The sequence below is a fragment of the Rhinoderma darwinii genome, chromosome 3, assembly GCF_050947455.1.
Source record: "Rhinoderma darwinii isolate aRhiDar2 chromosome 3, aRhiDar2.hap1, whole genome shotgun sequence".
Classification (NCBI taxonomy): domain Eukaryota; kingdom Metazoa; phylum Chordata; class Amphibia; order Anura; family Rhinodermatidae; genus Rhinoderma; species Rhinoderma darwinii.
In genome coordinates, this window is record NC_134689.1 from 332,997,765 (window position 1) to 333,011,246 (window position 13,482).

A 13,482-nucleotide genomic window follows, 5' to 3' on the forward strand; every position below is an offset into this window, starting at 1 on the left:
AGTTGTCAGTAACGAAATCGGTCGGTAAGAATTATCTAATTGAGGACCACAATAATGGTCTCTTGCATAGAAGCCGGCAAAGAGCCATGTGCTAGTGAATGGTGAAACACTTCTAAGGGTATGTTCACACGGCGGGGGTCCGTAACGGCTGAAATTACGGGGATGTTTCAGCCTGAAAACATCCCCGTAATTTCAGCCGTAACGGCATGTGCAGGCGCTTGAACGCCGCGTCAATTACGGCCGTAATTAGCGCTGCTATTCATTGGAGTCAATGAATAGCGGCTCCAATTACGGCCAAAGAAGTGACAGGTCACTTCTTCTACGCGGGCGTCTATTTACGCGCCGTCATTTGACAGCGGCGCGTAAATATACGCCTCGTGTGAACAGACAAACGTCTGCCCATTGCTTTCAATGGGCAGATGTTTGTCAGCGCTATTGAGGCGCTATTTTCAGACGTAATTCGGGGCAAAAACGCCCGAATTACGTCCGTAAATAGGCCGTGTGAACATACCCTAATAATTTGGGTAAAAGCACCTCAGAGTATTTTTTATAAATTTCAACTGGCAACCCATCCGCCCCAGGCGCCTTATCATTAGCCATCTGTTTGACCGCTTCTTCCAATTCCTCCTGGCCTCCCCTGACAGTTTAGAGAGTTGTGCTTTGGCTAAGAATGAGCAAATATCATTTGTGGATGAATGCACCTTAGAGGCATATAGATCAGAATAAAATTCCCCCAAAACCTCCAAGACCTCTGAGGTCTCCGTAACCATAGTGCCCCTCACCGTTTTTAAAGCAGCTATATGCGACACCCCTTGTGTGTCTTTGCCAGCATATGCCCAGCCTTCTCTCCTTCTTCAAAATAATTCTGTGCATAAAACTGCCGTTTTCTACCCGCTACTGCTAAAACATATAAGTTTAATGCGTCTTGCGCATTTCATAAACTTGTTTGATGTACCACAGGTGGGTTTGAAATAAATGCCGCCTCTGACCTACGCATTTCTTCATGTAATCTCTTATCCTCCGCCCTAGTTGCCGTTTTGTGCCTGCTAATTGCTTGCATAAACAAGCCTCTCAAATACGCCTTCATTGCATCCCAAACACAAAGAACAGAAGAGCCACAATTAATTTTAAAGTAATCCTCTATTCTCCGGGCAATGAATCCTTGCCCATCAATCAAAGACAGCCAGAAGGGATTCAGCTTCCACATTCGCGGGCCATGGGAACCCTGATTATTAACATCAACCGTGACCCTAAGGGGAGAGTGGTCAGATAACGTTCTAGAGAGATACTCCACCTGACTAACTAAGGGCAACATACACTCATTCCCCAAGGCCAAATCTATTCTGGATAGAGAAGAGTAAGTGGATGAACAGCATTAGAACTTCCTTTCGCGAGGGTGTTTTAATCTCCATATATCCAATAATCCCAGTTCTTGTATCATTGTATCAAACGGGGTCTGGGCCTCCCCGTCACTCCTGTCCTCATCTCTACATTTATCCCAGTTAGAGTCAAGAATATTATTAAAATCCCCCAGGAGAAGCAAAGGTATCCCAGGTTTATCCGCCACAAAGGACATGGCCTTCAGTAATACTCTATTAGAAAAAGGAGGAGGTATGTATATAGATATTATTATAAACACTTTTGAGTATATGGTACATAACACCCAGATATATCGACCTTCTGCATCCACCTCCATGTCTAAGCAATTAAATGGAATTTGTTTGTGAACTAATAAACTAACTCCCCTAGAATATACTGAGAACGTGGAGTGACAGCTAAAGCCCACCCATCTCCTCTGTAGCTGCTGTAATCTGTCATCTATCAAATGTGTCTCTTGTAGACACACAATCACTGGCTGGTGCTTGCTAATATACTGAAAAATGGCCTGACGCTTCGTGGCATCAGCCATACCCCGAATATTCCAACTAATAAAGCTAACTGAATTAGCCATATTCAAAATAGGATACAATATTTAGCCTGTCATATCTCATCTTTAAGCAAGGATGTACGTCTCTTTTACACTCACATATAATCCAAGTATGTGCCAACTTTAACCCTAGAACCCCCCCCCCCCCCAAAAAAAACCACATATAAACATAGTAAACCTCTCTCTACGAGAGAGTGGGCGTTGAAATTCCTACTAGTGCAATGTACAGAACCACAGAAAGATTGTGTAGAGCATACCACCATTCTGTCAAAACATATATCCTGCATTTCAACATAACAATATACTTGCTAGTCATAAAGCCCATAAGTGCTGCCTGAGTAACCAATAAATAGCAATAAGTTTGGTCATATACTCATTACTTTACGTAACATTAATCAGAGTGCAAGTCCCAGAATACATGACCTGGAAGATAAAACATATGAGCCATATTTCAGGGCGTCTTGACTCACAGTTGCCTCTCATGTCCATCAAGCCACTGTATGGCCATGTGCGGATTTTCAAAAAAATTAGTTCCTCCTAGAGCTGCAACACGCAACTTCACTGGGTATAGCATAGAATACGCCACCTGCAAATTTCTCAGTCGTTTCTTGACATCTTGAAAACGCGCTCTTTTACGCTGAACTTCCGCTGAGTATTCCGGGAAGATGGAGACTTTCCCGCCATTTATAGCCAAATCCGGACATTCCCGCGCTTTTCGTAGAATGATATCCCGATCTCTTTATAGTGCAGTAATTTAGCAAATATAGGCCTCGGAGGGTGCACAGGTGGTAAAGGGCGAGTCGGCACACAATGAGCCCGTTCAATTGCAAATAATGGGGTGAAGGTGTCTTCCCCAAAAGATGTGCGTAACCATTTCTCCATATATTCTGTGCAATTCAAGCCTTTTGATTTTTCCGGTATTCCAATCAGTCTGACATTATTACGACGTAACCTATTTTCTAGGTCGTCCGTTTTGTTAAACAAAGCCACAATATCATGAGTCGACTTTTTAGAGTCTTTCATGGTAGTAAACATATTATCTTCCAGGTCTGTGACCCGTCCCTCCACTTCACCAAGTCGCTCGTTAACCTTTTGCATATCATGCCTGATAATGGCAATATCTTCCTTCATGACACCCACCTTCACATTCAAAGTAGACAGCGTAGACTTGCAGCAATTGATAGCCAAAAAGACATCTCGTAGTGTGGGCTCAGCTCCCGCCATTAATTGCTGTGCAGGAAGCGGCTCCCCCCTCGACACGCCAGCTGGCTCATCAGAAGCCCGGGAGGCCATGACACTCGCTGATTCCCCATCTGAGGTGTTGGAATCGGAAATATGCAGTTCCACATTGCTCCTCACCCTAGACTCATCGGCAGTACGGGCAAAGCGCTCCAACCTGTCCCCAATCGTGACCACCGGCTCCACATGTTGCTCAGCCAGCAATTCCTCCGCGGCGCCATCTTGTGAGTCCCGCTCGACGGGCCTCTGAGAGAATCTTGCCTTGCTTCTGGTCATATCTGTACACCTCCAACCCGCAACCACCGCAGCAAGCGAGGATCTCAGGTAATACAGCAGTTCAGGTAAGTATATGTCACCTCAGGCAAAGTAGTCGGATACTTTTCAGGAGTTCTGGCAGGAGATCAGAAACTTGCGACTCTCTACATGCTCAGCAAGGCACGCCTCTCGACAGAGCCTCTTTAAGTTTTGTCTTAAGCAGGTAAAACACATGCTCGAACGGGTTGGGATCTGGTGATTGACTTGGCCATTGCAGAATAATCTACTTCTTTGCCTTAATAGACACCTGGGTTACTTTCGCATTATGTTTTGGGTCATTGTCCATCTGTACTGTGAAGCGGCGTCCAATCAACCTTGCTGCATTTGGTTGAATCTGAGCAGAAAGTATATCCCTGAACACTTCAGAATTCATCCGGCTGCTTCTGTCTTCAGTCACATCATCAATAAACACTAGTGACCCAGTGCCTTTGGCAGTCATGCATGCCCATGCCATCACACTGCCTCCACCATGTTTTACAGAGGATGTGGTGTGCTTTGGATCATGAGCCGTTCCAAGCCTTCTCCATACTTCCTCCCATCATTCTGGTACAGGTTGATCTTAGTTTTATCTGTCCAAAGAATTCTATTCCAGAACTGGGCTGGCTTTTTTAGATGTCGTTTGGCAAAGTCTAATCTGGCCTTTTTATTTTTGAGGCTGATTAATGGTTTACTCCTTGTGGTGAACCCTCTGTATTTGCTCTCATAATGTCTTTTCTTCGTGGTAGACTTAGATAGCTACACCTACTTCCAGGAGAGTGTTCTTCACTTGGGTAGATGTTGTGAAGGGTTTTTTCTTCACCATGGAAAGGATTCTGCGATCATCCACCACTGTTGTCTTCCGTGGACGTCCAGGCTTTTTGGATTTTATGAGATTTCCAGTGCACCCTTTTTTTTTCAAGAATGTACCAAACTGTGGATTTAGCTACTCCTAACATTTATGCTATCTCTCTGATGGATTTCTTCATTTTTCTCCGCCTAACGATGGTCTGTTTCACTTGCATTGAGAGCTCCTTTGACCTCGTGTTGTGGGTTCTCAGCAACAGCTTCCAAATCCACATCTCACACCTGGAATCAACTCCAGAGCTTTTACGTGCTTAATTGATGATGGATTAATGAGGGAATAGCACATGCAGGCCATTAAATAGCTTTTGAGTTAATTGTCCAATTACTTTTGGTCCCTTGAAAAAGAGGCAGCTACATATTAAATAGCTGTAATTCCTAAACCCCTCCTCAAATTAGGATGTGAATACACTCAAATTAAAGCTGAGAGTCTGCACTTTAAGCCCATATTGATTATATAACTGTATATTCAATATGTTTTGGTAAACAGCTAAAATGCCAAAACTTATGTCACTGTCCAAATAATTCTGAACCTAACTGTAACTATGATCACCTCACTATGGGCTATCCTAGGGGCTTGCTATGGGGATGCAGGGTATGTGCCCCGTGCACAACTAGGTGGTAGGGAAGGAGGGGTGCCGCATAGCAGCTATCCCGCTGCTGATAGGCTCCCTGTATGTCGGACACTTGCAGCAGCAATCCGCGTTAGGAGGAGCCAGGAGTTCATGCGGCGGCATACTGACTGGGGTCTGTGACCATCCTGAGTGGTAGCAGATCGAGTCACTCTATCAGACCTAGGAGCAGATGCAGACTGATTAACCACTGGCGTCGACACAGAAGCTGTGTCTGGCAGATCCTTTACTGTACCCCCCCTTTTATGAGGGGTCACTGGACCCTTCCTAGGTGGACCTGGCTTATTGGAGAACCGAAGGTGGAACCTCCTGAGCAATACCCCAGCGTGAACATCCCGGGCGGGTACCTAAGTCCTCTCCTCAGGCCCGTATCCTCTCCAATGGACCAAGTACTGGAGGGAGCCTTGGACCATCCTGCTGTCCACAATCTTGGCCACCTCGAATTCTACTCCTTCAGGGGTGAGAACAGGGACCAGAGGTTACCTCGAGGTAACCAAGGACGGGGAGCAGCGTTTCAGGAGGGAGGCATGAAACACGTCGTGTATTTGAAAAGACGGGGGTAACTCCAGCCGGAAGGAGACAGGGTTAAGGACCTCAATGACCTTGTACGGCCCTATAAATTGGGGAGCAAATTTTTGGACGGAACTTTAAGACGCAAATGTTTTTGAAGACAGCCACACCAGATCCCCGACCACAAACAAGGGGTTAGCAGAACGTCTTCTATCTGCCTGAGTCTTTTGTATGCTCTGGGACGCCTCTAGGTTCTTCTGAACCTGGGCCCAGACTGTGCACAGTTCCCGATGAACGACATCTACCTCGGGATTGTTGGAACCACCAGGTGAAACGGAGGAGAACCGTGGATTAAACCCAAAATTACAGAAAAAGGGGGAGACCCCTGACGAGTTACTGACCCGGTTATTAAGGGATAATTCGGCGAGGGGAATGAAGGAGACCCAATCATATTGACAGTCAGAGATAAAACACCTTAAATATTGTTCTAGAGACTGATTAGTCCTCTCAGTTTGGCCATTAGTTTCAGGATGGAAGGCCGAGGAGAAGGACAGATCAATCTCCAACTTTTTACAGAAAGCTCTCCAAAACAATGAAACAAATTATATCCCTCTGTCAGAAACAATATTGACAGGAACCCCATGGAGACGCAGGATGTGTTTGACAATCAAGGTAGCTAACGTCTTGGCATTGGGTAGTTTCTTGAGGGGCACAAAGTGGCACATCTTACTAAAGCGGTCTACTACAACCCACACCACCGACTTGCCTTGAGATGGAGGCAGATAGTTGATAAAATCCATGGAGATATGGGTCCAAGCTCTCTGGGGAATGGGCAAAGAACATAGTAAGCCCGCTGGTCGGGACCTGGGAGTCTTGGACCTAGCACAAATTTTACATGCGGCGACGTAGGCCTTAACGTCTTTAGGCAACCCAGGCCACCAATAGTTTCTAGCAATGAGGTGCTTGGTACCCAGGATGCCTGGATGGCCAGATCGTGCAGAGTCATGATTTTCCCTGAGTACCCTTAGCCGGAATTGCAGGGGAACAAACAGCTTGTTCTCAGGAAGGTTCCCGGGAGCTGAACCTTGATGAGCCGCAATTTCGGAGACTAAGTCAGAATCAACAGAGGATATTATTATACCTGGGGGCAAAACACAAGCAGGATCTTCCTCCGAAGGAGGGCTGGCCATGAAGCTACGCAACAGTGCATCAGCTTTAATATTTTTAGACCCAGCCCTATAGGAGACCATAAAGTTGAATCTAGTAAAAAAACAACGGCCATCGAGCTTGTCTCGGGTTTAGCCTCCGGGCAGATTCTAGGAAGACCAGATTCTTGTGGTCGGTAAGGACCGTTACCTGGTGCCTAGCCCCCTCCAAGAAGTGGCGCCACTCTTCAAATGCCCATTTAATGGCTAAGAGTTTGCGGTTGCCCACGTCATAGTTACTCTCAGTGGGCGAGAACTTCCTGGAGAACTAGGCACATGGACGGAGATGGGTGAGGGACCTGATACCCTGGGACAAGACAGCATCCACTCCCACCTCGGAGGCGTCAACCTCCACGATGAATGACTCCACTTGGTTAGGCTGAATTAGCACTGGGGCAGAGATAAAGCACTTCTTAAGGATCTCAAAAGCCTGGACCGCCTCCGGAGGCCAGTGGAGGAGATCAGCACCTTTGAGAGTAAGATCCGTAAGAGGCTTAGCGATGACAGAGAAGTTAGCAATAAATCTCCTGTAATAATTAGAAAACCCCAGGAAGCACTGTAACGCCTTCAGGGAGGCAGGTTGGACCCATTCAGCCACAGCCTGAACCTTGGCAGGGTCCATGCGGAATTCATTAGGAGTGAGGATTTGACCCAAAAATGGTATCTCCTGCACCCCAAACACACATTTTTCGTATTTAGCAAAGAGTTTGTTTTCCCGTAGGGCCTGGAGCACCTTCCAGACATGATCAATGTGGGAGGACCAGTCCTTGGAAAACACAAGTATGTCATCAAGGTACACTACAAGAAATACCCCCAGGTAGTCTCTTAAAATCTCATTTATGAAATTCTGGAAGACCGCGGGAGCATTACACAACCCAAAGGGCATGACAAGGTATTCAAAATGACCTTTGGGCGTGTTAAACGCAGTCTTCCACTCATCCCCTTCTCTGACTCGGATAAGGTTATAAGCCCCCCGAAGATCAAACTTAGAGAACCATTGGGCCCCCTGAACCTGATTGAAGAGATCAGGAATAAAAGGAAGGGGATACTGGTTCCTTACAGTGACCTTATTCAAGTTTCGGTAATTGATGCACGGTTTAAGACCACCATCCTTCTTCCCTACGAAGAAGCCAGCACACACCGGAGAAGTAGAGGGGCAAATGTAACCCTTGGCCAGGCTTTCCTGGATATATTCTCTCATGGCCTCACATTCGGGACAAGATAAATTAAATATCCTACCCTTAGGGAGCTTAGCTCCTGGTACCAAATCGATTGCGCAATCGTATTCTCTATGAGGAGGTAATAGTTCGGAGGCCTTTTTAGAAAAAACATCAGCAAAGTCATGAATAAACTCAGGTAGAGTGTTCACCTCCTCTGGGAGAGAAATAAAATTAACAGATTAAACAGGACGTCATGCATTCATTACCCCATTTAGTAAGATCCCCAGTACTCCAGTTAAACGTGGGATTATGCATCTGCAACCAGGGAAGGCCTAAAACCAAATCGGACGATATTCCCTATATCCAATATAGCCAACAATGAGTTCAAAAACAGGGGTATGCGGCGTAAAATAACCATTAGCAAGTGGAGTGGAGTCGATACCCACTACCGGGACAGGTTTAGGCAAATCAGTCAATGGCATAGCTAGAGACATAGCAAATTCCACAGACATAATATTAGCAGAAGACCCTGAATCCGCGAAGGCACTGCCGGTGGCAGACCTACCCTCCAAAGAGACCTGAAAGGGAAGCAAGATCTTATTAGGTTTCATATTTACGGGAAATACCTGTGCGCCCAAGCGACCTCCCCGATCGCCACTTAGGCGCGGAAGTTTTCCGGCTGCTTATTCTTACGCCTAGGACAGTTGTTCACTTGATGCTTGTCATCTCCATAGTAGAAGCAGAGACCATTCTTCCTGCGGAGCTCTCTACGTTGTTGGGGAGACACAGAGGCCCCGAGTTGCATTGGTTCATCCGACCTTTCCGTGGAAGAACGAAGCAACGGAACCTCGGGAGCCATCATGGGGGAGCCAGAGGAGAAGGCTCAAAAACGTTCAAGTCGTTGTTCCCTGAGACGTCGGTCAATACGTACCGCTAAAGCCATAACCTGATCTAGAGAGTCAGAAGAGGGATAGCTAACTAACAGGTCTTCCAGGGCGTTCGACAGACCCAATCTAAACTGGCACCTCAAGGCAGGGTCATTCCAGCGAGAAGCTACACACCACTTCCTAAAAGTCAGGACAGTACTCTTCAACGGGTCTCTTACCCTGACGTAAGGTCACCAGCTGACTCTTGTCAGTCTCGTCATAGATGAGCCCGAGAGCAGAAAAAAAAGGTCAACAGAGGAAAGTTCAGGGGCGTCAGGAGCCAAGGAGAAGGCCCATTCTTGTGGGCCATCCTGGAGCCAGGAGACAATTATACCCACTCGCTGGCTCTCAGAACCTGAGGAGTGGGGCCTTAGACGGAAATATAGCCTACAACTCTCCCGAAAGGAGAAAAAAATCTTCCTGTCCCCTGAGAACTGGTCAGGCAACTTGAGATGGGGTTCAAGAGGTGAGGTAGAGGGCACTAGCTGGTTAGCATCACGCTGGTCGCACCTCTGAGCCAGGGCTTGGACCTGTAGGGAGAGACCCTGCATTTGCTGAGCCAGGGTCTCAAGGGGGTCCATAGTAGTAGGAACCAGGGTAGAAAAGGTATATGGGCCTGTGATTATGTAATGACGGAGTAGGGAGACAGACAGGTGAGCCCTAATCTACCCGCCACTCAGTCCCTGCCTGCCTACTTGCACGACCCATCCTAGGCGACGGCATACAACTGGACGACGGTCCCTACGCGCAATATGTGCACAACAGACAAACAGACAAGGGTACACAGAAGCTAAGGGAAATGGGGCAGTTGCCCACAGCAACACCGTGAGCAACAAGAGTAGTGAATGAGCCGAGTCAAACCAGGAGTGTACAAGATACCAAACGCAGAGCAGGAGCGTAGTCAGTAAAGCCAGGGTCAATATGAAGAAGAGGTCAATAGTAATAGCTGGAACAGCAGAGCCAGGAAACAAGAGAGAATCACAGGCAAAGACAAGATAGCAAATGAAGGTATACATAGACCGAGGGTGGGAGCTAGAACCGTCTGGCCAGGCTGTGATAGGTTCTCCCACTCCTCAGCCTTCCAGCCTGAGTGGTAGCAGATCGAGTGACTCTATCAGACCTAGGAGCAGATGCAGACTGATTAACCACGGGTGTCGACACCGAAGCTGTGTCTGGCAGATCCTTTACAGTACTATAATATAATGGTGAGATATTAGTATTTATATTATATTACTTCACTATAATATAAAACCTAAGGTCCAGATTTACTAATACTGGTCTTTCATATGCCATTTTTCTGACAGAAGAGCCTGGGAGCAAGATGTGGCAAATTGATTTAAAAAGGCGTCTGCCTAAAGGTGTGTTTGTGCGCTAAAATCTGAAATCTATGCCAGCTACGGGTTTTACTATAATTTAAGACAATTTGTGGCATAAATGAAAGTAAATTTGTTGGCCAGGGATGGCCCTGCCCGTTCTTACTAAGCCACGCCCAATTTTTTGAAAGTGGCCAGAGCAATACCTCGCTACATTATAATCTCTAATACCTCACTATAATATCAACACTAATAACTCACTATTACATAACACAGCACAGTTACACAGGTCAGGACATCAACAACCACTCACAGCCCTTAGTAACTAGCAGTCAGGGTAATAAATATAGATCATACGATCCTGTAACACATCTAGTAATAGTATTAGCCGCTTTGATCCAGGGTTTATAACTGATCGCCATTTTCTGGGGTCAAGATGGAATTTTCCCCCTTTGATACTAATTGACCCAACGTGTCCAGGGTTTTTGCCTTCTTCTGGATCAACAGCTTTAGATATAGGGATGTCCTTCACATTAATAATATACATATAAAAAATACATATAATAAAATAAATCTTTTTACATATAACAAGTCCCCTGTGTCTTTATTTCTCAGCATGCGGTGGAGTTTAGTATCTAGCGGAGCTTTCAAGGCTTTGTGGTATTGTTTTTTCATATATGTATCACTATTACAAAAAAAAATAATCTTTTATTATATCTGCTTCTCGCATATTGATTGTGGCTATTATCACAAAGGTATTAGGCAGGGGGGTCATTTTAAGCAAATAAAGGAGCCTATAAAAGTCTTTATTGCTGTGGGAAGCTGAGGGTTTCTGCTCATTTTCTCTGCAACTATGTGCCCCGGGCGCAACTAAGCGAAGGTAGGGGGTGCGCCGGGCTGGTCGAGCGAACAGGGCCGCACATACCATGTGTCAGGTTGAGCTGCTTGCTTCAGGCGGCAGCTTTCAGTATTGTGTGGGGGCAGCAAACGAGAGGCCACCACACAGACGCTGTAAATATAAGACTGCCTCGCCGCGGGACAACTGTCCCGTACTGTAATCATGTTTTCAGTACGAGACAGTAGTTCCACGGAGAGGCAGGGAACTCCTAGCGTCGCACATAACTATGATGCTAGGAGCCCGGCTCCCTGCAGTGTGTTCGGTCCGGAACTTGCGGCCGAAATACGTTCCGTCCTTTACGGACGTAACATGCTCGTGTGAACCCAGCCTTAGACCAGTGTCCATCACGCAGGACTTGTTTCTCCACCCTGCATGTCCCCTTCTCTGCTCCAGCTGTTCTATCATTAGCTGTCAGGGGGAGGAAGTCTTCAGAGACAGTACAAGCAGAAAGCAGATGAGGGAAGTTTACATCAGGCTCCCCTCCTGTCATATCGGAGATAAGCAGTGATAGCAGCTAGAAGCTAATAACAGAGCCCGGTGTGCAATCTTCCTGACCTCCTCTAGGGGCAGCACTGTATCTGCAGGCTCTGTTCCCCTCCTCCTCCTGACTACTGAACTCCAGGCAACCATCACTGCTGACCTATTAAGAGGCTCCAAGTTCTTGACCAGACTGCATGTGAAAAGTCCAGCTACCTACAAAAGGTAAGTGTATATGTGTGTGTATTCTATCTATCTATCTATCTATCTATCTATCTATCTATCTATCTATCTATCTATCTATCTATCTATCTATCTATCTATCTATCTATCTATCTATCTATCTATCTATCTATCTATCTATCTATCATCTAAATCTGCAACAAATGTCAAGTCCCCAAAAAATAACCCAGTATTTTTTCATAGTTTAAAATAAAAAGACTATACTCCCCACCCGTGACGCTCTTGTGGCAACACATACCTGGTCCCCTGATGGTCTCTGTACAGCAGCCAATCACATAATGACAGCTGTACAGAGACCATCCAGAGGACCAGGGAGACGAGTATAATTATTATAATTTTTTTTTATCTTAGCTGGTTTCCACAGCACGATATGGTTCAGATTTTCTGGCAGAATTCCCTGCAAATTCTGAGTTTCATTTGCTGCAGGATTTTCCGCAGCATATTTTATCCATGAGTACATGCCCTAAATGGACACAAAAGTTACAAATTCTCCACTAGTATACAGGTTTATGCCACCCAAAAACAGATGTAACCCCTCCCCCCCCCCTAAAAAATAAAATAAAACCATATACTTCAGCACAGTGTGAAACTGTACAGGAATCTTTGCATACATTATACTGCATGGGACATCTGTGTGGAAATTATACTGCATGGGAGAATTTGTGTGGGCATTATACTGTATGGGGGCATTATGCTGTATGGTGAAAGCTATGGGAGCATTATACTGTGTGGTGTCAGCTATGGGAGCATTATACTGTGTGGTGGCAGCTATGGGGGCATTATACTGTGTGGTGGCAGCTATGGGGGTATTATAGTGTGTGGGGGCAGCTAGAGGGCATTATACGGTGTTGCTATGCGCGCCGCATCAGTTTTCCCTCTTTGTGATACTTGAAAGTTGGGAGATATGGTGGAATCCCCAGTCAAACCTTTCCCGACGTTCTTCATGGGGATCTCGCTCCTGGAGAAGCACCTGATGCCACTATCCATATATGGACAGTGACGTCAGGGGCTCCTCTAGGAAGCCCCAATGGCGCTATGTACAGGGGGGGGTGTAACTATTTATAGTAGGGTATGCGTGGCACTATCTTACAAGAGGTGGGTATGGCACTATCTACAAGAGGAGACTGTTCATTATTTCACCATATATATTCTCATTAGACTGTTATACAATCTGTTTAGTCCGGCACTGACATCTTTATTTATTTTAATTTATTGTTATTTTTAACTACTATACATAAGTATATCGCTTATAAAACGTACAAATGGTTTTATGCTCGAGTTACATTAAAAAAACTGAAAAAAAAAATTACATGTCATTGATTGATAGAGAAATGTCGGGAAAGTGGTTGGGGGGGCAAACTGAATCTTTGCCCCGGGTGGCGGAGAACCTAGCTACGCCTCTTCGATATGTATGGCCTTAGTCCGTTAAAGGGGTTGTTTAGTTTAGAAAACTGTTTTGGAATTACCATATTAGAGAATTTTGAATTCCAGATCCTCAGCTCCTGACCAGAGTGGAGAAAGTCTACAAAGAGCCTATCTTACTCTGAAGGACCAAACACATTCATGCATTACACGGATAGTCTAGTAATTTCAAGTACTGTGTAATGTTTTATTTACTGCGAGGGAACTGAACATTTGATACTAAATTCTCTCATATATTAAACTGATGGCTGGAGGTCTCAGAAGTTTGACACCCTGTGATCAGCCTAAAGAGGCTCTGTCACCACATTATAAGTGCCCCATCTCCTATATAAGAAGATCGGCACTATAATGTAGGTGACAGTAATGCTTTTTATT